The following is a 21,956-nucleotide window of genomic DNA, read 5'->3' as shown; positions in this document are numbered from 1 at the left end:
AAAAAAAAAAAAAACCATAGGTAAGTAGGCAGAGAGAGAGAGAGATTGACATTGATATAGCCTTCTCTACCCCCTCCCTCATCAGGCAGTTTCTTTTGTCTTCATACTCCAGGACCTCAAGATACCAACTCCAGATATTATCAAGACACAGTTTTCCTCCTTCTGTCTCTCAACACTGGTATCATCCATGTTGGCTTCTTTCTCGGGCAGGGCTCTCTCCGTAAGGCAGCAAAATGCCTGATAGTGCATCTGGGCTTGCATGCTGGTCCATGAGAAAGAGGAGGCTCTGTCTCTTTCCTGATAGTGCCAGCATCATTCCTGATGGTGTTTATTATTGGCTGTGATTGTGTCATATGCAAATTTCAGAGCCAATCACCTGAGGCCCTGAGGATGAGATGTTCTGATTGGCCACATCTAAGTCACATGTCCACCTTTGCAGCTGGGGGTGGAGTCAACTGGAAGCAAACAGACTGAGAGGGGGGGAAAGTGTGGGATCAGCTAGGGCCCAACTAGCAAAGCTGAAACCACTTTGAGTATTTAAAGCAGAGGTAATTTAATGCAGGAGATTGGTTACACATGTGATGGCAGAGTGGCATAGCCAAGTGGGGATGGTGAAGCGTTCCTGAGATTAATAGCAGCAGGATGTTGCCACTGCAGCTTGGCAAGAGGGACGGAGGGAGGAAGAAGCAGCGTTCCCAGAACTCTGGGGTTAGGTCCACCTGGTTGAAGTAGGAGCCACAGGAACTGAAGCCATGTAGAAGGACACCCCCGCCTTGCTGGTGACAACACGCAAGGCAGAGAGGGAAAGAGAGAAATCTCCTGCCCGCCTCCTTTCTCCCCTACTCCAGCCTCCTGTCACTGCCTCTCATTAGCTAATCCACTTGGAAACCAGCAGAAACTGGGGCCTGGGAAATGCAGCTTGTAGGGATCAGCTCTCCTGAAATACGGAATAGATCAAGGGAAAGGTGAGTGGATCTGAGGGCAAACAAGCCAAAGGACTGACAGGGGGTAGTTTCCCAAGAGGCAAATTGAGGTATTATAGAAAAGGGAGTTTGCTGCTGGTGGCAAATATAAAAATACCCCCTACAGACAGGCTTTTTTTTTTTTTTTTTAAATCAGACATAGCTGGGAGTAATTGAAGAGTGTTATGCCCAGCAACCAGATCTTAGCCAATAGAAAACAGGTCATAGTCTGGATTTAGGGATAGACTTTGATGGTTCAGCAGGAAATAACAAGAGATGGAAGAACAGGCAAGTGGAACATGATAGCAGAGAGTTCAGGAATATGTAATATGCTGACTGACATCCATGTTGATGTCACGGAAGTCTGTCCACACATGGCCCAACAAGGGACTGGGGTTCCAGGCCAGTCTCTGGGACAAAATTAGCAAAAACTAGGCAGGATCATTCATGTCTTGAGTGAATGAAGGTCCCCAAGGCAGGTGGCCAGGACAAGGAGGCCTAGTCTATATCCTGGGATATGAAGTGGGGTCATGGCTGGAAGACTAGCAAGAGTGACTTGAGGCAGAATTTCAGGTGGATGGAGTGACGCTTTCTTAAATCCTGTGCAATGGGATGTGACTTGGGATGGCCACTGGTATTTGAGTGTGTGCTTTTGTTGAACAGTTGGAGAAAAAGAGAATCTCTCTTTTTGCCAGATTCGAAGCTCTGTGGATAATATCTGGACTGGTCTGGAGTCGACATGTGAAAGGACAACTGAGAATAAAACTGCACAAAAGAGGGGAGGGAGGGAGGAACCAATCCAGAAGCCATTCCTGGAGTCCTGGGTCAGGGAGGCCACCGCTTAATGCTGATGAACCTCTCAGATTTGCAGCTACTGGAGCTCCTTTTTCTGAAGACAAGTTGAGTATTGTTTTTTGATCTGTTGCAACAGGGAAAGTACTGCTCTGCACCTCCTTCCGTGACTGTGGCACTTCTATTTGATTTTCATCTGAAAATGGGAAGGAGGCCTGAAATGCCAAGTTTCATCCAACACCCAGTGTTTTCTCTGACTCTCTACAATTGTCTTGAACTTCTCCCGGGCTTTCATAGACATGATCAGAGATGAAAGAAGGGAGATGCTGGCTAGCACCCCCTACTTAATGGAGGGAGTCTGGGAGAAGTAACCGTGTTCAGTGTTTTGGGCTGATGAGGGAAAGATAGAGGAAGTGCAGCCCTTAGAAACAATGAAGTGCCTTCATTTTTCATCCTGTGAAGGCTTGGCTGTGTGGTAACTCAGGCAAATCTTTGTTTTAACAACATGTTTGTAGCTTATCTGCAAGGCCAGTTCAATGCACCAACTTTGGCGAAATTATGTTTTAACAGATTTAAATGTAATTAACAGCTTTTCTGAATTAATCAAATAAATCAGTGATTTTGGCATCCTGTGGAAACAACATCCAAAAGACAAAAATAGAGGCCTTGTTTTAGATTTGTGTCTGGGGAGTCCAACACACTATCTGTGAAGTATTCATGAAAATACTCTGGGAGGAGAGACATTATCTTAGGACAGGCAGAATTTAGGCTTGGCCTAGTAGGAATCAGAAAATGATGAATTTTTACTAATACAGTTGCATTAGGTAAGACTGTTTTCATTATAATAGTCAGAACCCAACTTGATTTGGCTTAAACAAAAAGGAATTTATTGTAAAAGACACTTGAGTATCTCTCAGAACCTAAAGATGGGTTGTATCTGGACCTAAGAATCAACTGGAACTGGAGCCTCAAATATGGCCACAACATTTCTTGTCCTTGCTTCTCTCTGTGTTGACTTCATTCTGTTCTCTCACCGCAGGAGTTTCTCGCAGTGGGTCTCAAGTCTGAAAGTTCCAGAGAAGCATTCTATAACTGGCCAGTGTAGGTCTCACTTCTGGACAAATCAGCTGTGTCCAAGGGGGCAAGCCACATTTCCAAAATGGCTGCTTCCATGATGGCTGTGAGGACTGGGTGGACAGGTGGTAATGGAGTCACTCCCAGATAATCAGAGAAGCTGAGCACACAAAACACTATGGCTGTACAGAATGACAATGAGGTTCATGACATTTTCATCACAAGGCCCTCTTTTATTAGTTTCCTATTGCTGTGTGACATAGTACCACAAACTTAGTGACTTAAAGCAAAACCTACTTATTCACTCAGGCTTCTGTACTCAGAGGGTGTGGCACAGTTTGGTTCTCAGCTCAGAGTTTCATAAGCCTGCAATCAAGGTGTCAGCCAGGCTTTCATCCTGAGCTCAAGGTACTGTTCCAAGGCCACATGGTTGTGACAGAATTCAGTTTCTTGAAGTTGTAGGACTGAGGTCCCCATTTCTTTGCTGGCTGTCAGCTGGGACTGTTCTTCTAGAGGCTGCCATATTCCTTCCACATGACCTGCTTCATCTTCAAAGCCAGCAATGGAGAATGTCCCTCCTGTTGAATCCCTCTGATGCTTCCACCTCTCTTGCCACTTAGAGCCTCACTCCTTGTAAGGGATCACCTGAACAGGTCAGGCCCACCGGGAATATTTTCTATAAATTAAGGGGAAAATTCTCTGTACGACTGATTCTACTTCAGATGCTAGCTGAAAGTGAGGTCCTGGGCCACCACCCTTTTGACTGACTGGCTTAAACTCGGAGTTTTCTAGCATCTCCTTAGGTTCAGTAATTCACTAAGATGACTCACAGAACTTAGAAAAAGCAATCTTTCCAATCACCTTTATTATGAAGGATACACACAAGATGAGGTATGAGAGGGAGTGCAGAACTTTCATGCCCTCACCCTGTGGAATCAAGGATATGTCACCCTTCCAGCACATCCATATGTTCACCAACCAGGAAGCTCCATCGAACTTCCATGGTCAGAGTTTTTATTGGGGTTTTGTTATGCTGTCATACTTGATTAAATCATTGGACACGTGATTGAACTCAGTCTTCAGCTTCCTCTACTCCTTGGATGTCCAACGTTCTACGTTGGCTCAAAGTTCCGACCCTCTCTATTCATGTAATTGGTCTTTCTGGTGACTATGTCAGCTCAAGTCTGGAGCTCTATGCCAGGAACCTGAAACAAAGAGCAGACAAATACTTTTTTATACCACAAGGCCATCTGGCTACCATCTGCCTACCATACCTCTCCTTCTGCCTCATCCTCTTTACCTCTTGAGTCCTTCAAAGTCCTTCCCAGATGCCATACTTCCTACCTTTAAACTGCTACAAAGATTGATTTCTTTTGAATGTAACTTTACCTTCACTCACCACAAATTCTAATCATTGTTACAAGTTTTCTCTAACTGGGTTGCAAATTACATGTGAATGCAAACTGCTTATTTATTTAAATCACCTCGTTGATTTAAATATAGCAAGAGCTCCAAATATATTTACCTAATTGAATATTAGAGATAAAACCACCTTGTAATAACATTTTCTTGAAATTAGAAAACTAAATCATTTGGGATGGAGAGTAAAACTCCATCAAAACACCCTTTAAAGTGCTGGGGCGGGGGGCAGCATAGAAAAATGGCAGTAGACTCTATTTTTTTTTTCAGACTCAGTTTATTTCCCTGACACATAAGATATCGTTTCCAGGTCTTGGTGGGGGGTGGGAGGGAGGAAGTCTGAGAAACCTAGAGAGACCTGTAAACTCTTCCATCAATTTCTCGGGCACTAAGAATTTGTAGTGTTTGAAAGATTCTTTGAAAAAAAAAAACTGCATGTCATGCCAAAGGAAGAGTCCAGAACTGTTAATCCCTGCATAGTACACATACGTCAAACTTCTTAGCGTGGGGACAGCAAGGGTTTCCGTATCTTCTTGGGCTTGCAGACTCTTGTTACATCTCACAAGATCCCAGGAATGGTTGCGATTTCATCAGGGCAGATAATCAGGATTATAGGTAAAAGCATTAGGAAGAGACATCGCCGTGTATCTACAATCACAGCGAATCATTTATTTATTTATTTATTTAAAGATTTTATTTATTTATTCGACAGAGATAGAGACAGCCAGCGAGAGAGGGAACACAAGCAGGGGGAGTGGGAGAGGAAGAAGCAGGCTCATAGCAGAGGAGCCTGATGTGGGGCTCGATCCCACAGCGCCGGGATCACGCCCTGAGCCGAAGGCAGACGCTTAACCGCTGTGCCACCCAGGTGCCCCCACAGCGAATCATTTAGATGTTTCCATTTTCTCTTTTCCAGAGAAGAGCAAAGCCCTCCTTCCTATTATGGCAGATTCACAAGAGCCAGTACCCTTAATTTCCTTCAACTTTTACACTCCTCTCTCCCAAAATGTGTATTTCCTACCTACCTTAATATCTGTTTTCAGAAATGACTACCCCTAGACTAATAGCGTTCTATTCAAATGAAAGATGAAAACCAAGTGAGAGCCTACTGTCCGCAGTGGCTGGAAACAACATCATGACTTTACATGTGCCTCGTGGGAACCGAGGCAGGGCCGCCAGTCTGCCTCCACGTCTTCCAGCACCTTGGAAAGTGTCATTTTTTTTTTTTTCCTAGTGAAAATCCTGGGCGATCCTCGCGTAGCAACCGTAATCACCCAATCAGGACTGGCCACGATTTCTTGCACCTTGAGCTCCCTTCCTCGTCTTCACTTCTGGCCATTCTTGAAAGTTGCCTTCAGTCCCTCTCTTTTGTTTCTCGTCAAGTCTGTTTACCATTTTTACGGAGGGGTGTTTGCTCTGTCTGCGGTTATGGGGTCCAGAGCATCTAATTGACAAATTATGTTGCACTTTTGGTGGCTTTAAGTAATCATTTAAAATAAATAAGATCATAATTATCAGTTTTCATTTACCCATTTATTAAGTGACAATGTTCACACTGAGTAGTTTGATTTTGTGTTATAATAAGGCGATCTCTACACGATGACAGATGGTGTTTCATTTTGCCGACACTGCGCTAAAGTGCTTTGAGTTGTGATGTGTTTGATTTTATTAGAGATCAGATTTAACACATGCATGCTACATAACTGCAATCGCATTCCCATTTCTCATCTGTAGGAGAAAATGAAACTGTGATGAAATGTAATATACTCACCCTCAGGCAGAACTAGTGGGACTGGGAATTGCAACATAATAAATCTAATGGATATTACACTATAGGACCCTAGAAATTTACTGTTATTATGTTCAGGGAAGGAACTCGGTTTTGTAAAACTCACTTTTATTTCACTGGCATCAGTGCAATTTCACATTATTTAACTGTTGTGTCCCAATAGCAGAGATGGTATTTGTGGTGTTGCCCCCCCAAGGAACACGGTGGGCCAGGAACCCAGAAGAGAAAGCTAGGGGAGAGCAAACAGCCAAAAAATTGCATTTACCAAATGCAAATTACAACAATGGCATGTCGTTAACAATGGATTGTTGGGATTGTCAAATTAAGCCACATTTAGCCATGCTGTCAGTGTGGCACCCGCTGGAGGAAGACACATCCATAAAAGCTTTGACTATGATAGGGAGCTCTTGTATTCTCGGCCCGCCCCACTGCCACCCCCTGGGGGAGGGGTGGGAATCTAAGTTAATTACACATCTAGTTATTGATGTGACTGTCGATAGAGCTTTTCCCTAATGAGGCCATTGTCAAGTAAAATTCCAAAGGTGGAGGCAGCTTTCAGGGTTGGTGTGCCAACAAGGTGAAGCTGTTGACTCTCCACTGCTTGTTGAAGGTTGATACAGTGTAACCTACTCTCTGCCCTACTTCCAGCAGCCTCCCAGCCAGTCTCCCTGCCTCCAGCCTCTACCTGCTCTTACTCATCACCGATGTCTCATTTCCCCTTTACTCATCCTCAGCGATTCCTTTCGCCAAGTTGCTTCCATGCTCAGAAGCCTCGGTGAGTCCTTGTGTGGCATTAACACCACTCTTAATTCAGTTCTGACCTCACAATTCTGTAAAATAAACCTCTTGTTCCAGCAAAGTTTGTCTTTTTGCTGCTCTTCAGACATGACGAGCTCATTTCCTTCTTTGCTCTGGTGTAGGGTTCTTTGGGTTGCGAATGGCAGAAACCCAGCTCAGATTTGTTTAGGCAGAAAGGGGGAGTTTCTTGACTCACAAATCTAGGAAGGGAGGGATGGCTGGATACCTGGCACAGGGGGACCTTGGAACCAAAGTGTTTCTCAGGTGGTCCCTACTCCGTCTCATCTCTACTCTAGATGCGAATATTCAGACTTGCTGTTACTGTGGAACGACTTCCTGTTCAGGACAGGGGATATCAGAGGACGGAAATTGAAACTCAGCCACTCTTCCTGGTCCCAGGTTCAAGAAATCCAGGAAAGAGTTCTGATCGTCCTGGTTTGTATCAGCCACTCATCTCTGGCCTAATGGTTGTAGCCAAGAGGTTGGGCCCTGTGGTTGGCCCAGTTTGGTTGAGGATAAGCTCCTCCCATAAGCACTGTGGTCAGGAAGGTGGGATCTGTCACATGATTAGGATAGGGGCATGAAGCAGAGCCAGGAAAGGAGGGGTGTTGCTTTTCTGGGCGGCCAAAATAATGGATGTCCACCATAATGCCTGTTTGTGAGGTCACCCCCACCTGCTGTGCCCGTGTCCTTCCTCCCCTCCTATCTCAATCTAAACCATCTGCCTTATGGAATAAAAGGTCAGGGTTAGGGAGAGAAAGTTAGTATCAGAGGACCTATAAAATACGGATGTTACCTAAACGAATCCCCACAACGGCCCAGTGAATATGGTACTTTTATCCATATTTTATGGATGAGCTTAGAAAAGCTGTTTACCTTGATCATTATCATTCAACCCGGAAGTGTCTGAGCCAGAGTTAGACACCACCTCTTTCGGACTCTGTCCATAGTCCTGAGCATGCAGGAGTCTGTTCTCCTGGACTGTGCCGGGACAGAAAAATTTGCAAGAAGCTGGGTCCCTGTGTATCTGACCCCAAATACATAACTGATTGAAAACACGAGGCTCTTCAGTTTCTTCAAGTTTATATCTGGGTTACTTAAGAGCAGGCAAATAGGGTTAAGGCTCATTATCCAATGACATTTTCTTGGGAAAGTACTAGCTCTTAATCATGTCTCATTCCTTCTTCCCTCAACAGATATTTATTGACACCTGCCCAGTTAGTCAGTTAATTATCCTCACACGTCCTTCTGTTTGTATGTCAGATTTTGTTTTTACATTCATGCAAGTAGCCTCAGCTTCTTGCAACCTGGCCACCTCATGATTTTCTGCCGTTTTCTGTCTCTTCACAAGAGCGTGTCCTTCTCCCTACAGTACCTGCCCACCTCCCTTCTGCTGCATATGTCCTGCTTGTTCTTCAAGGCTTGATTCAAACTCTATTTGCCTTCTGACCTTAAATGCCCCTCCCCAGGCTGCTCTAACCCATCTCAGTAATGTGGTCACTCTTCGCAAATATTAGGGATATGGCTGAAGCAATGTGTAACTGTAAGCCTCTTGAGGGCTGGAGTTGTCAGGCATCTCGGGATCCCCATAGTGACTAGAAGAGTGCGGGCTGCAGAGCAGGTGTTTGATAAGTATTGTTTGTTAAGGGGAAAAAAAACCCCCAAAAAACCCTCATATGCAGGTCTTCCACAACAACGATGGGATTACATACCGACTAACCCATCAGAGGTTGAAAATACTGGAACCTGAAAATGCGTGTAATACGCCCCACCTACGGAACGCTGTAGCTCAGCCTAGCCTACCCTGGACATGCTCAGAACACTTACACTAGCCTGCAGTTGGGCAAAATCATCTCACCCAGAGCCTATTTTATAATAAAGTGTTGAATATCTCATGTAATGTATTGACTACTGTACCAAAAGTGAAAGAAGAATGGTTGTCTGGGTACAGAATTGCTGCAACTATATCAGTGACTGACCCTTGTGGTCCCGTGGCTGAGTGAGAGCGGAGAGTCACTGCAGCTGTCCAGCATCTCAGGAGAGGGAGGTACTGGGAAAATATCAAAATATCAAAATTCGAAGTACAGTTTCCACGGAATGCCTATCACATACATACTGACATAAAATTGAAAAATCGTAAAGTAAAAAAAAAAATCATAAGTCAACGCTATTGTGAGTCGGGGGCGGTATTAATATAAAACTGACTAGAGAAATGCAGTGGATTACCATGACTACATACAGTGCCTTTGTAAACCTTGAGAGAGGTAATATAATGGAATGTGAAGACTGTAGACTTTGTAGTAAAAGCAGGATTTGAATTCTGGCTCCTGCCATTTAATTGATGGAGACTCTCAGGCAAGCCTCAGTTTCTTCTTTCATGAAGTGGAGATGAGACTCGAATGTGTCTGTTGTGAGAGTTCTGTGAAGTTATGAAGTGCTTTGCATGGCCCCAATGTACCAGTGTGCGCTGTAAGAGCACGCAAGGAGTTCAAAAGGATTAGATTCGTCTGGATTAGGGAAAGGAATCTGCTTATGGCTATCCACTTGGCTCCCAGAGGTTGTGCAATTTTGGGGGGCTGTCAATTCATTGGAGAGTCTGGTGAGAGAGGCTCAGAGAGACATGGAGGAGGGGAAGACACCCAAACATCTCAGCTCTACTTAGAAGAGTACATTCCAATTAAATGATCAGACCAGGATATGCTTTAAACCAAATTTGACATGTAGTAGGTTTCCTTCTTGAATCCTCAATAGGTGGATGGGTACAGGGAAGACAACTCTAGTTAGCGTCCCAGGGTATGTGGGACAGGCTTCTCATGAGCTGACATTTGCTTTTAGACCTGAATGACAGGCAACCAGTCATGTGAAAATCTGGAAGAAGAACCTCCCAGGCAGAGGGAATTGCAAGTGAAAAGGCCCTGAGGCAGGAATGTGCTTGACATCAGAAAGAAGTTCACAGTAGCTGGAGCCAATGTAATGGGGAGGTAAGTAGAGGCCAGGTTGCACAGGGCTTGGTAAACCATAATAACAAGTTGGGATTTTGTTCTAATTCTAGTAGGAAGCTATTGGATGGTTTTAAGCAAGGAACTCATCTGATAGCCAGTGTCCAAGGTGACCCCCAGTGATCCTTACTCCCTGGTATTTATTCCCTTCCACACTGAATAAAAGACTGGCATGTAACTAACAGGCTATGTGGAAATGGCATAGGTAACTTCTAAGGCAAGGCAATTAAAGACATTGAAGCTGTCACCTTGCTGTCTCTGGGTTCACTCACTCTGGAGGAGGTCAGCTGCCACACTATGAGGATATTCAAGCAGCTTTAGGAGAGGTCTACATGGTGAGAAACGGAGGTCCCCAGCCCCCAGCCCTGTGAGTGTGCCTTGGAAGTGGGTCCTGCGGCTTCAGTCCAGCCTTCGGATGATAGCAGCCCAGCCCACCATACCAACTGCGGCCTCACATGAGACTCTGAATCAGAACGGCTTAGCTAAGCTGTTCTCAAATTCCTGATCCTCAGAAACTGTGTGAGATAATTAATGTTTATTTTTTTATCTTAAGCTGCCAAATTTTGGAGTAATTTGTTCTGCAGCAATAGATAACTAATTCAAGTGGTATCATCTGATTTAGATTTTCCACACTCGGGCTGCTGGGTGAACCGAGAATGTTGGAGGGTAAAAGTGGAAACAAGGAAACATCGAGAATGCTTGGTAGGTACTCAGGTGAGCGTTGCTGGTGGCATGAATCAGGGGAAGTTCTCACCGGGGATGGTGAGACATGGTCAGCTTTGGGGAAGGATCAAGGTTGACTCCTTTATTTTTGGTGGAGTGGATGGCGGTGCCATTTACTGAAAGGGGATGAATCAGTTTGGGGAGGAAAATCTAGACTCTGCTAGACACAAAATAAAGATCGTGTTGAATGCGAGACAGACAGCCTAACCAGAAGCTAGTTTTTCTGTCGCCTACAGGATACAAATAAGAACTGTCTGTGTTTCAGTAAAAAACACCTTCAGTCAGTACCTTGAAACTGGCCTCCTTCTCCTCAATTAAGTAGAAGACAATTAAATTAGAGTCCAGCTTCAAGGAGTTTATTATGCCTCATCGAAAGTGATAAATGACTCTTGGTGACCTTGTCACCTCACCAACTTCGTCCCACCTCGTTTTTCAAAGAGCTAATGAAACCAGTGGATTTCTCCCTCCGTAGGAGCCAGGGCCAACAAAAACAGCACACACCATGAAATGCAAGGAAGCTGAGAAGGGGACCAAGAGAAAAAAGGAGAGAAAACCCGCACTTGACATTTTGACAATTGGCCAAAGTGACTTTGATGTGCAAACTTGGAAAAAAAAAAAAAACTTCACCCATCTACATATTGATTTCCTATCTGTTCCATTGCTTTAATCCGCCCCTCCTTGGCATACAACACCCAGGGCTTTGTGTGTGGGAGGGGAGGGGGGGACAGGCTTGCTCTTTATCTTTGGAAAGAAAAGAAAAGTGGGAAAAGGGGAAGGGCAAATGAGAAAAGGGGATGCTTTGGAGTTGGCAGTGACATCCATTAGTACTCATTTGCTCCTGAAGTTACCCTGAGCCAGAGTGAGGGCTCGAATTACTCTCCCTGCTTGGCTGGGAAGGAACAAAGCTGGCTCTGAAACCTGGAGGCAGCAGGTGGAAGGGTCAGTAGCAAGAGCTTTGGATCTGGGCGTAAGTTCTGGCTTCCCTGTTTTCCACTGTGTGGCCTTAATCCACTTACTTGACCTCTCTGAGCCTCAGTTTCTGCATCTGTAAAATGGGAATGCTCCTACTGTACAGGCTTGTTATGAAGATTGAGTGAGGTTCTGCTCATTAGACACTTAGCTACTGCCAGGCATAGAGGGAGCACTAAAGAGGGGTCACGTATCTTTTCTGTTGCTTTATCTGACTCACGAATTTGTAATTTTTCCATGGCATCACGTCTTTCATTATAGAATGAACAAATCTTCTGGCTGTTGATGAACTCTACTTAAAATGCATGATTTAGGGGCCAGCAAGCTTTTTTGGTAAAGGGTTAGCAAGTATATATTTTAGGCTTTGCAGGCCACACAGTCTCTGTCAGAACTGTTTACCTCTGCTATAGACAATATGGAAACAAATAGGCATGGCTATGTTTCAATAAAACTTTATTTACAAAAACAGATGGCAGCTGGACTTGGTCACCTGACCTCTGATTTAGGAGATGGAGCTGTGAAACTGTAATTTCAGGCTTCCTTGGTCTAATAATACCATTTGTATTTTTTAGAATAAGTGACAGGCAGACTTATTTTTATTAGTATAAGTCACAAATAGGAAAAGTTTCCTTGGCCAATTCTAAGATGTGTGCTTTTAAAACTGTCTCCGCTGATGTGTTAGCAAGGAAAGAAAATACCAAGCACGTTTTTGTTTCTGGTTTTGAGTTGGAGTTGTTGAAATCAACAGGGTAGTAAAATAAAATGCAGGAAAACCCAGACTTTTTTTCAAGTCATCTGCCTTGTTTCTGACTTCTGTTTGTGCTGTATCTACAATTCCCCAAGTATTTAAAGGTACATCTTTCATTTATCTTTATAGAAATCTTGTAAAGTGGTTAATAGTGGCTAACGTTTATGGAGTGCTGCTTATGGGCTGAGCATGGTGCTAAGCACATGGGGGGCATCACCAGAGGCAGGGAAGTTTCAGTGTACTGGATCCAGGTGGGTGGGAGTTGAAACCCCGCTGGGTGATCTTGGGCAAGTCACTCAACCTCTCTGCGCCTCAGTTTTCTCATCTGTAAATGCCTTTAAACTTGTAGAGCTCTTGGAAGAGCATCTGGCGTATAAGAAATGCTCAAGAAATGTTAACTAGCTCAATCTCCACCACAACCTGGGAGAGTGTTACCAGTATCTCCATTGGGGTGGTCATATGTCCATTTTGCAGAGGAGGAAAACTGAGGGTCAGAGAGAGAAGGCATTTACTTAAGCACAGGCAGCCAGTACACAAAAGAGCCAAGATTCTGTTAGGATCTTTGACTCCCGGTCCAGGACCGGCTCAATGACCAAAACCCTGTGTCCTCTTTCAGAGATTATGGAAGGTTCCAAGTCTCAAAATAACCAGCAGCATGATCTCCGCGTGAAAGCCAGAGTCCATTGGTAAATTCAGGAGGACGGCGGGGAGGGAGGCAGGAGGAGAGGGCGAAGTTGAAGGGTCTGGAGTGGAGAACAGAGAACCGCAGCCCTTCAGTGGCAGACGCTACCCCCTGTCCTCCTGAGCTGGAGGAAAGAACGTGGCATTCCCGGGTTAGTAAGTAACAGTAATCCACCCTGAGTATCTGCTACGTGCCAGACACGGTGCTGCACGATCCTCGTGATCACTTTAATTCTCACAGCAGGTCTGTGAGGAAGGCCCTCCACTGACCCTACTCGAAATGTGCAAAAGCTGAAGCTCGGAGAGATGCTTCGTCATCCGAAGCGCCACATGGTGAGTACGTGACAGAGCCAGGATTGGAACGGGGATCGGTCTGACTTCCAGCTCATGCTCTGAAAGCCTTCACCACTACCGTCGGTCCCGTGTCACCCCCCAGTGGCCTCGGTCACAGAGGTCTGGGGAGCCTGGGCAGCTTTGCATCTTCTCCGCCTCCCATCCCGCTTTCCCATCCTCTCATAGGTGGGAGCCTCTCGTGAGTGTAGCTCGTGTGGCAGCCAGGTGGGTCCCTCGGTGGAAGCCTTTTCTATGAATTATCTTCTTAGCTAGCACTGTATCTTCTTGCCTTCCATTTGCCAATCAAATGCAAAGAGTCTTGGTTATCAAGATATGATCAAAATGTCACCAACCATGCCGCCGTCCTTTGAACTTGACCATGAATGAAATCACCTAGGTCTGGGGTTGCACCCGACGCTGCAAGGCAGCCCAATAAAACTAATTAAATATAGAATAAATATCTTAGGATGGCAGTTAACATTTATGGAGCGTTGGCAATAGACCAGATGCTGCTGGAGACTCTTCATTAGCTGAGCCTCCCAACGCTGCGGACAGGAAAGCTTAATATGCCAGTTTTTGAGGGTAGACGGTACAAAGCCACTCACCTGTTGTTAGTTGCCTTCTTTTGGTAAATGAACCTAGCTTTCTATATAGTGATATAAGTATCCCTATCAAAATACATTTAATTAAGTTTTAAAAAGTGTTAGTACAAGCTGCAAAAATGTAGAAGGATATGCCCTAAACACTAAAGCTCAGGTAATATTGGCCTGGCAGTTTGTCCGGGCCTCTCCAGCCCTGATGTTCTGTTTAACAAGCATCACAAGCCAGGGGTTTAAAAGACAGTGGCGGGGCTGTCTTCCGTAAAGCACAGCCTCACCAGCTCCCGTGCCCACCCCTCCGCCTGCATGTAGGTAGGGGTGGGAGCATTCACGTGTGCGTGCGCGCGCGCGCGCACACACACACACACACACACACACAGAGCTTGGCACATTCCATTGCCTCTGTTTCCGAGGGAAGAAACAGTGACTGTGAATCACCCCCGACGCCGTGAGTTAATCAGGAGCCCGCCAGCCCTCATTTTCCCAGTCAGCCATCCTGTAAACCTAAGTTCCGGCACCTAGGTGACAGGGGCCTGCTGCACGGGCTGAACACTCAGGTTTGTTTGGTAGACTTCTATGCACGCTGGCTTTTCCTCCCATCGCCCTCTTTCCCCCAGCCCCAAACTGCTGAACTCTTAGCGACTGCAGCAGAATCATCCGCTTCCTTTTGGATCGAGAGCTTCCAATATTGAGTGGCTTGTTCCTCAGCAACACGGTCGCCATGAAGGGCTGTGGGCTTCTTGAGGCGAGGCTGTCATGGAACCGCCAGAGTCCTTGTGATTATCCCCCCCCCCAGGAATCGGGATCTTAATTGTCTTCACCCCCCTTCTTGCCTTCTTCAGTTCTTGGTTGACTTGCTTTTTCCGCCCAAGTTCTCTCTTGCTTTGGAGGAGTCTGGATGTAGCTTTTTCTTCCCTTTGGAGAAATTTCTTTCTGCTTTTATTTCCATTGAGAGGGTCTGTGAAAGAAGCCAAACTCTTAATAAGCTGAAGTCTTATGGGCTTCTCCAGTCTTTTCATTCCTCTCATGGAAAACTCTGGCAGCTGCCCACCTTCACAGCCACATTTTTCTCCAGGTTCCATCTCTGGCTATCATATCACCCCTGAAGGAGACTTGCTGTGCCCAGGTGATATCGATTCCTTCAAGGGGCTCCCTCTCCGTTCTCCCCCTTCCAGGCTTTGGGTCCTGTTGTGGGTCACCGGCACTTGCCCGCTGGTTACCTTCACAGATGTTGCCCCCTGGTTACCTCAATGAGCTGCCCTCTTTCAGCATAGAGCATTTTCTATAGGACAAGTGTTTGCACATCCATTGGAATCTGCATTCTTTAGGCCATGCTAGCATGGAGGAAAAAGTCAGATTCCAAACAACAACATTGCTTTAGCTCTAATTGGATCTCCCTTGTGGGATATCCAGCCCCATCATATTTCTCCTAAAAGCTATCTAGGAGGAATTCTGTAAGATTCAAGAGCTTGCTCTCTTTGGCACCCCTATGTACCAGCCATTTCCTTCTCTGCTGTGTCTTACTGGGACCATACTGTCTGACTTCACAGATGACCCAATGGCAGCCATACTGGCGACACCCCCCAAAGCTACCCATTGCTTGTCTTTCTATTGGTTGCTCTTCCCAGTGGAAATTGCTGGTACCATGGCTTTTGATGCTGAACACTGTCAGTGTATACCAGAGATTTTTCTAGAACCCCAGTACTGGCCTTTTCACTTGTATTTCTTGCATTTCTTCAGGGTTGTCAATGAGCCAAGAGTTAAAAAGAAAAAATCAGTTTTACAATTTCTTAAGCATGTTCCACAGGGGTGATTTGACATCTATTTATTGTCTTAAATTTTTTTTTAAGATTTATTTGAAAAAGAGAGAGAATGAAATTGAGTGCAAGCAGGGGGATGGGCAGAGGGAGAGGAAGAGAATCCTCTAGCCGACTCCCCGCTGAGGGCCAAGCCCATAGCAGGGCTCAGTCCCAGGGTCCTGAGATCATGACCTGAGCCGAAATCAGGAGTCGGCCACACGCCTGACTGAGCCACGCAGGCGTCCCTTATTGTCTTAAATCTTAGGGGTTTCCATGACACAGAGAAACCGTATTTACCACTGACTATCTCATGACAACCTTAGGAAGAAGGTAATATGATTACTGCCATTACAGACTCCACATTACAGATGTGGAAACAGAGGTTTGTTGGGGACTTGCTCATGGTCACATAACTGATCCTTTTGTAATTTAAACCCAAGGCTGAGATGCTATTGTGTGTCCTCTCAGCATAGGGGTGCATTTTCTGTGACGGTCCTCCTTGCAATATTTATCCCCATAAGGACTTTTATGCTTTTCAGTGCACTTGCCCTGATTTTTGGCTCAGAAGCATGGCCACTGTAGTAATACTCAGTGTCAGTAATTTACCGGGGCTGTCATATGCTTTTTCCAGGAGGTTCTTGGCCTGGCTGTAAGAACTTTCTTCCCCTGATGAGAACTTTCTGTAATCAACCTGTGATTAAGAATGGAGATTTTCTAGCTGTTTTGTATTCTGTGTCTTAGGAAAAGTCCTGGTATGCAATACCTATTTTTATATCCAGATTCCAGAAAGGGGGGGTGTGAGCTTGATCTAAAATGTATGTTTTTTTTTTTTTTTTGTCTAAACATCAAAACCATAACCTCTGACAATTGAGATCCAAAAACCAAAACACACTAACAAAAACCCCCCTGATCCTTGATCACTGAAAGTACACCCTTTACAGGTCATAGCACTGAGGCTCTTGGTGCTTGCCTGTAAACTAATATAAAGTGTTTATACTTGTCATAGCCATTGGGGATCCTCTGCCCAAAAGGATGCCTCTGCCTGGCTCTTTTAAATACACACCAAACAACCTACCTTTTAACTTGAGTATAATCAGTTTTTCCTGTGACAGGCAGGGTTCAATGCCTAAATGAACCCAGGTCCACCACCAATTTCTAGTTTTCGTGAGATTTCACTGTGGGGGAAAATGCACTGGGTGAAAGTGCCCTTTGACCTGGAAGACGAGGAGAGTGGCTTCAGTTGCTTTAATACCATTTCTCAAACAGTATTCTTGACACACTGGAATTGGTGAAATTGGGCGGCCAGGAGAAAGAAGGGGTTTCCTTGGAGGGAGACGCAGCACAGAGAAGCTCATCCAATTCAGAGACGCGTCCAGCCATCCCGGAGAGGATTCCGAAGTGGGGGGAAGCAGGCTGGAAAAGGGGGTCCAGACCAGCCCGTTCCCTTCAGGACTTCCATTCCCCGGGTGGCGGGCTGGGGGCCCGGGGATCATCCCCCTGGACGGACCCCGCGTCAGCAGAAGGGATTTGGCACACACCAGGAGCAGATAAAGCTGTGTTTGATTCCGGAGCGCGCCTGCGCGGCGGGCTCAGGTGGCATTATTCATTCAGTGCTGTTCCATACTTCACAGGAAAAGCACAGCAGGCTTCTAATGCTCGAGTTTTTAAACATTCAGAAGGCTGTGATGCTATAAATAAGCTTCTGTGTCAGAGATTAAATCAACCAAGATGCCTGCCATGCCAACTTTATTTCTGAAACAACGTGTTTTCAACAGAAATCAAAATACATGTTAATCCTTTCCTTCTGACAGGCTAATAGGAGCTTTGAAAACCTCAGTGGAGATACCGAATGGAGGTAAGTAGCAGAAGCGGGGTCTGCGGGGCTGATCTGCTGGAGAAGACAGCAGCCGTCCCTGGGTTGGGGAGGCTTTCCCCCGCACCTGTGGCGTGGTGCCGCTGAATCAGGACTGGGCTAGGCTGTCTCCCCCAGAAAAGACTCGGACTCCCCAACACGGAGGCTGTGTCTTTGTGGTGGCTGATAACAGGTTAGCAAACAGTTGCCCAATCGAAAATCCATCTCTCTTTCTTTTGGTCACGACACCAGTTTTCTCTGGAAACCATCCTTCACCCACTCTCAGTCCATGCGCTGTGGTGGGGGTGAGTCCATCGCCCAGCTCCAGAGGCGGGGCCGGGGCTAACCAGTCAGAGCCGTCTGTCTCCTCGGCCACGGCAGTTGGTTCAGGGGTGGTGGACCAATGACCAAGTGGGCCAGTGGGTGTTGATCTGGAAGCATGGCCGACACTGTTGAGAAAGAGGAGCTCTCTTTTTTGCTGGGGTTACTGGCTCTGAGCTGCTGGCCTTCATTGTTGCCACCTGATCACCCGAGAGCGAAGCCAGCCCAGAGTAAAGCAGAGATAAGAGAGGGAGAACGATTCCCAATGATCTTGTTTGAGCACCTGGATCCATTCTTGCCTCAAATCAGGTGCACTCCTGGGCTTGTCAGGGTGAACAGGTTCTATTCTTTTTTCATCAAGTGCGAGTTGGATTTCTGTCACTTGAAACTGAAATAGTTCAGATTAATTTAGTAGTCCAGATGATTTTAATTAAGCCAAGCTGGTCAATTCTGTGATTAAATGTATTTATGGATTTATCAACCTGTTGTTAGACTATATTATTCTAACGTAGTTAGATTGGCTGGTTTGACAGCCCAGGGCCGACTCAGCTCCAGTGAAAGAGGGTGGCCAAAAGACCCCCAGCAGGGATGAATGGTGGTCCTGAGGAGCTGCGGATGGAGACTGGTGCAGAGAACTGCTATGGGGACCAAGCTGTGTTGGTGGGAGATTGTTTGGAAGAAGGAGATTTCAGCCAGGGACCCTTGACCTTCAGGGATACCTTTAAGGATGTGATAAGATTATACACTTTCTCCCTAGTAAGATGCTCTTTCCCACAAAGTTTTCCATGTAATTTTGGGCGGCTCACAGATTCACAGAAATCCAGTTATAGGCCCGTGGGGATTCTGGATCACACCTCAGGAACCTAGGCAGATGATGTATCTTTTCTATTTTATAAGATCTCCTTTGAATGATACATATTTACTGGCTAAGATATTTGAGGACTTGCCTCAGGCACTGTACTTAATGTTCGGTATTTATATGTTTACAACGACCTGTGGGGTAGATGCTATTACTATCCTAATTTTACAAGTGAGTAATCAGAAACACAAGAAAAAATGTTAGGTACCTTGCTCAAGGTCACAAAGCTTTAAGTGAGCAAAATCCAAATCTCAGTCTAGAAGACACAAGAGGCCACATTCTAAATCACCTCCCTGACATTATAAATTACTCTACTAATGGGTCACAATGCATACTAGTCTATAATGGTTTGAATCTTTACATTTAACTTAAATGCATCATGACACAGTTTAAACGCATTGCTTCATGGAGGTGATACGGAAGAACATCGATTCCAATCCCACATTCGACAAATGACTTAGAAGTTACTTAGTGTCTGAGAATGGTTCTTTATATGGGGAGTGTGGTTGGTACATTTATATATTTTTTTTCCACTTTCCTTATTTAAGAATATTTTGGAAAATTGCAAGAGCAAAACATGCTTTAAAATCTCAACCCAGGGGCGCCTGGGTGGCACAGCGGTTAAGCGCCTGCCTTCGGCTCAGGGTGTGATCCCGGCTTTATGGGATCAAGCCCCACATCAGGCTCTTCAGCTATGAGCCTGCTTCTTCCTCTCCCACTCCCCCTGCTTGTGTTCCCTCTCTCTCTGGCTGTCTCTATCTCTGTCAAATAAATAAATAAAATCTTTAAAAAAAAAAAATCTCAACCCAGGGGCGCCTGGGTGGCTCAGTCTTTAAGCGTCTGCCTTCGGCTCAGGGCATGATCCCAGCGTTCTGGGATCGAGCCCCACATCAGGCTCCTCCGCTGGGAGCCTGCTTCTTCCTCTCCCACTCCCCTTGCTTCAGTTCCCTCTCTCACTGGCTGTCTCTCTCTTTGTCAAATAAATAAATAAAATCTTAAAAAAAAAAATCTCAACCCAGAAATGGACAGCAGTCTGTAGCTCCTGCTCCCACCATCTCATTCCTCAGAGGTGACCAGTTTTCAAGTTGGGTGTGATTAAAAAAGTTAAATCATTTTTTTTTTTTCTGTTTCCTTGGCTGTGCAGAAGCTTTTTATCTTGATGAAGTCCCACGAGTTCATTTTATCTTTTGTTTCTCTTGCCTTTGGAGATGTGTCATGAAAAAGGTTGCTGTGGCCAATGTCGTAGAGGTTGCTGCCTATGCTGTCCTCTAAGATTTTGATGGATTCCTGTCTCACATCAAGGTCTTTCATCCATTTGGAGTTTATCTTTGTGTATGGTGTGAGAGAGTGGTCAAGTTTCATTCTTTTGCATGTAGCTGTCCAATTTTCCCAGCACCATTTATTGAAGAGACTGTCTTTTTTCCACTGGATGTTTTTTCCTGCTTTATCAAAGATTAGTTGCCCAAAAAGCTGAGGAATGGGAGAATATATTTGCAAATGACACTACAGATAAAAGACTGGTATCCAAGATCTACAAAGAACTTCTTAAACTCAATACACGAGAAACAAATAAATCATAATATGGGCAGAAGATATGAACAGACACTTTTCCAATAAAGACATACAAATGGCTAACAGACACATGAAAAAATATTCAAAATCATTAGCCATCAGGGAAATTCAAATCAAAACCACACTAAGATACCACCTTATGCCAGTTAGAATGGCAAAAATTGACAAGGCAAGAAACAACAATTGTTGGAGAGGATGTGAAGAAAGGAGATCCCTCCTACATTGTTGGTGGGAATGCAAGTTGGTACTGCCACTCTGGAAGACAGTGTGGAGGTCCCTTAAAAATTTTAAAATTGAGCTACCCTATGATCCAGCCATTGCACTACTGGGTGTTTACCCCAAAGATGCAGACGTAGTGAAGAGAAGGGCCATATGCACCCCAATGTTCATAGCAGCATTGTCCACAATTGCTAAATCGTGGAAGGAGCCGAGATGCCCTTCAACAGATGACTGGATTAAGAAGTTGTGGTCCATATATACAATGGAATATTACTCAGCTATCAGAAAGAACGAGTTCTCAACATTTGCTGCAACATGGACGGCACTGGAGGAGATAATGCTAAGTGAAATAAGTCAAGCAGAGAAAGACAATTATCATATGGTTTCTCTCATCTATGGAACATAAGAACTAGGAAGATTGGTAGAAGAAGAAAGGGATAAAGAAAGGGGGGGTAATCAGAAGGGGGAATGAAGCATGAGAGACTATGGACTCTGAGAAACAAACTGAGGGCTTCAGAGGGGAGGGGGGTGGGGGAATGGGATAGGCTGGTGATGGGTAGTAAGGAGGGCACATATTGCAGGGTGCACTGGGTGTTATACGCAAGTAATGAATCATCGAACTTTACATCAAAAACTAGGGATGTAGTGTATGGTGACTAACATAATATAATAAAAAATATTATAATATAAAATAAAATAAAATAAAATAAAATAAAATAAAATAAAATAAAATGAGTTCCCCCCCCAAAAAAGTTAAATCAAACGGCGTTAATCACTTTGCCTTCATCTCCCCTTCCCTCCCTCACATAGGGTTGTTTCTTCCACCCCTGCTGAAGGAACCACTTGGGCCGCTTTACTCTGGGTACCAGCACCTCCGATGGACCAGTTTTGAACCCTGACTCGAACCCTGACACGAGGTCAGCCAATCAGATTCTCTCCTGGGGAATTGCAATTATAGCATTGAGCCCAAGTCAGCCTTTCTTGTGTGTGTGTGTGGGGGGGAGTTATTTGGGAAGAATTTAAAAGGTGGAAGCATGTCACAGCCCATGTGCAAATGGAACAAAGGTGACCCTGCAAAGAAAGAAGGAAGCAAGGAGAAGGAAAAAAGCAAAGAAGGGCACAATGAAGTTCCAAAGATAGAGCTGGAGAGAGGAGCTTCTTTAAAAAAAAAAAATTTTTTTTTTCAATTCAATTTAATTAACATATACTGTATTGTTAGTTTCAGAGGTAGAGTTTAGTGATTCATCAGTTGCATACAACACCCAGTGCTCATTACATCACATGCCCTCCTTAATACCCATCACCCAGTTACCCACGCACCTCCCCTCCAGCAACTCTCAGTTTGTTCCCTATGGTTAAAAGTCTCTCCTTTTATGTTAGAATCCCTCCTGAGATCAGGAGCACTTCCTATTCTTGCGTGCTCTGAACCTTTCCTGGATCATTCAGAC

At 45.0% G+C, this 21,956-nt stretch overlaps 1 long non-coding RNA gene across 3 annotated transcripts in view; it reads left to right on the top strand.

Moving 5' to 3' along the window:
• The window catches only part of LOC121103415, a 72,668-nt gene extending 50,934 nt beyond the window's left edge, over positions 1 to 21,734 (top strand). Inside the window, exons 2-7 of one of the 3 annotated variants that reach the window (XR_005835590.1) lie at positions 9,670 to 9,815; positions 10,456 to 10,535; positions 12,890 to 13,106; positions 13,199 to 13,287; positions 17,497 to 17,540; positions 21,319 to 21,734. This is a non-coding gene — a long non-coding RNA (uncharacterized LOC121103415). Of the gene's footprint in view, positions 1 to 9,669; positions 9,816 to 10,455; positions 10,548 to 12,889; positions 13,107 to 13,195; positions 13,288 to 17,496; positions 17,541 to 21,318 lie in introns of all 3 variants that reach the window. The other 2 variants (XR_005835588.1, XR_005835589.1) reach the window with 2 other exon arrangements.
• Positions 21,735 to 21,956: the final 222 nt, after the last annotated feature.

Source organism: Ursus maritimus, unplaced genomic scaffold (assembly GCF_017311325.1).
Source record: "Ursus maritimus isolate PB19 unplaced genomic scaffold, ASM1731132v1 scaffold_19, whole genome shotgun sequence".
NCBI lineage: Eukaryota > Metazoa > Chordata > Mammalia > Carnivora > Ursidae > Ursus > Ursus maritimus.
The sequence above is the reverse complement of the archived record's forward strand: the minus strand, read 5'-3'. Positions and strand labels throughout refer to the sequence as shown.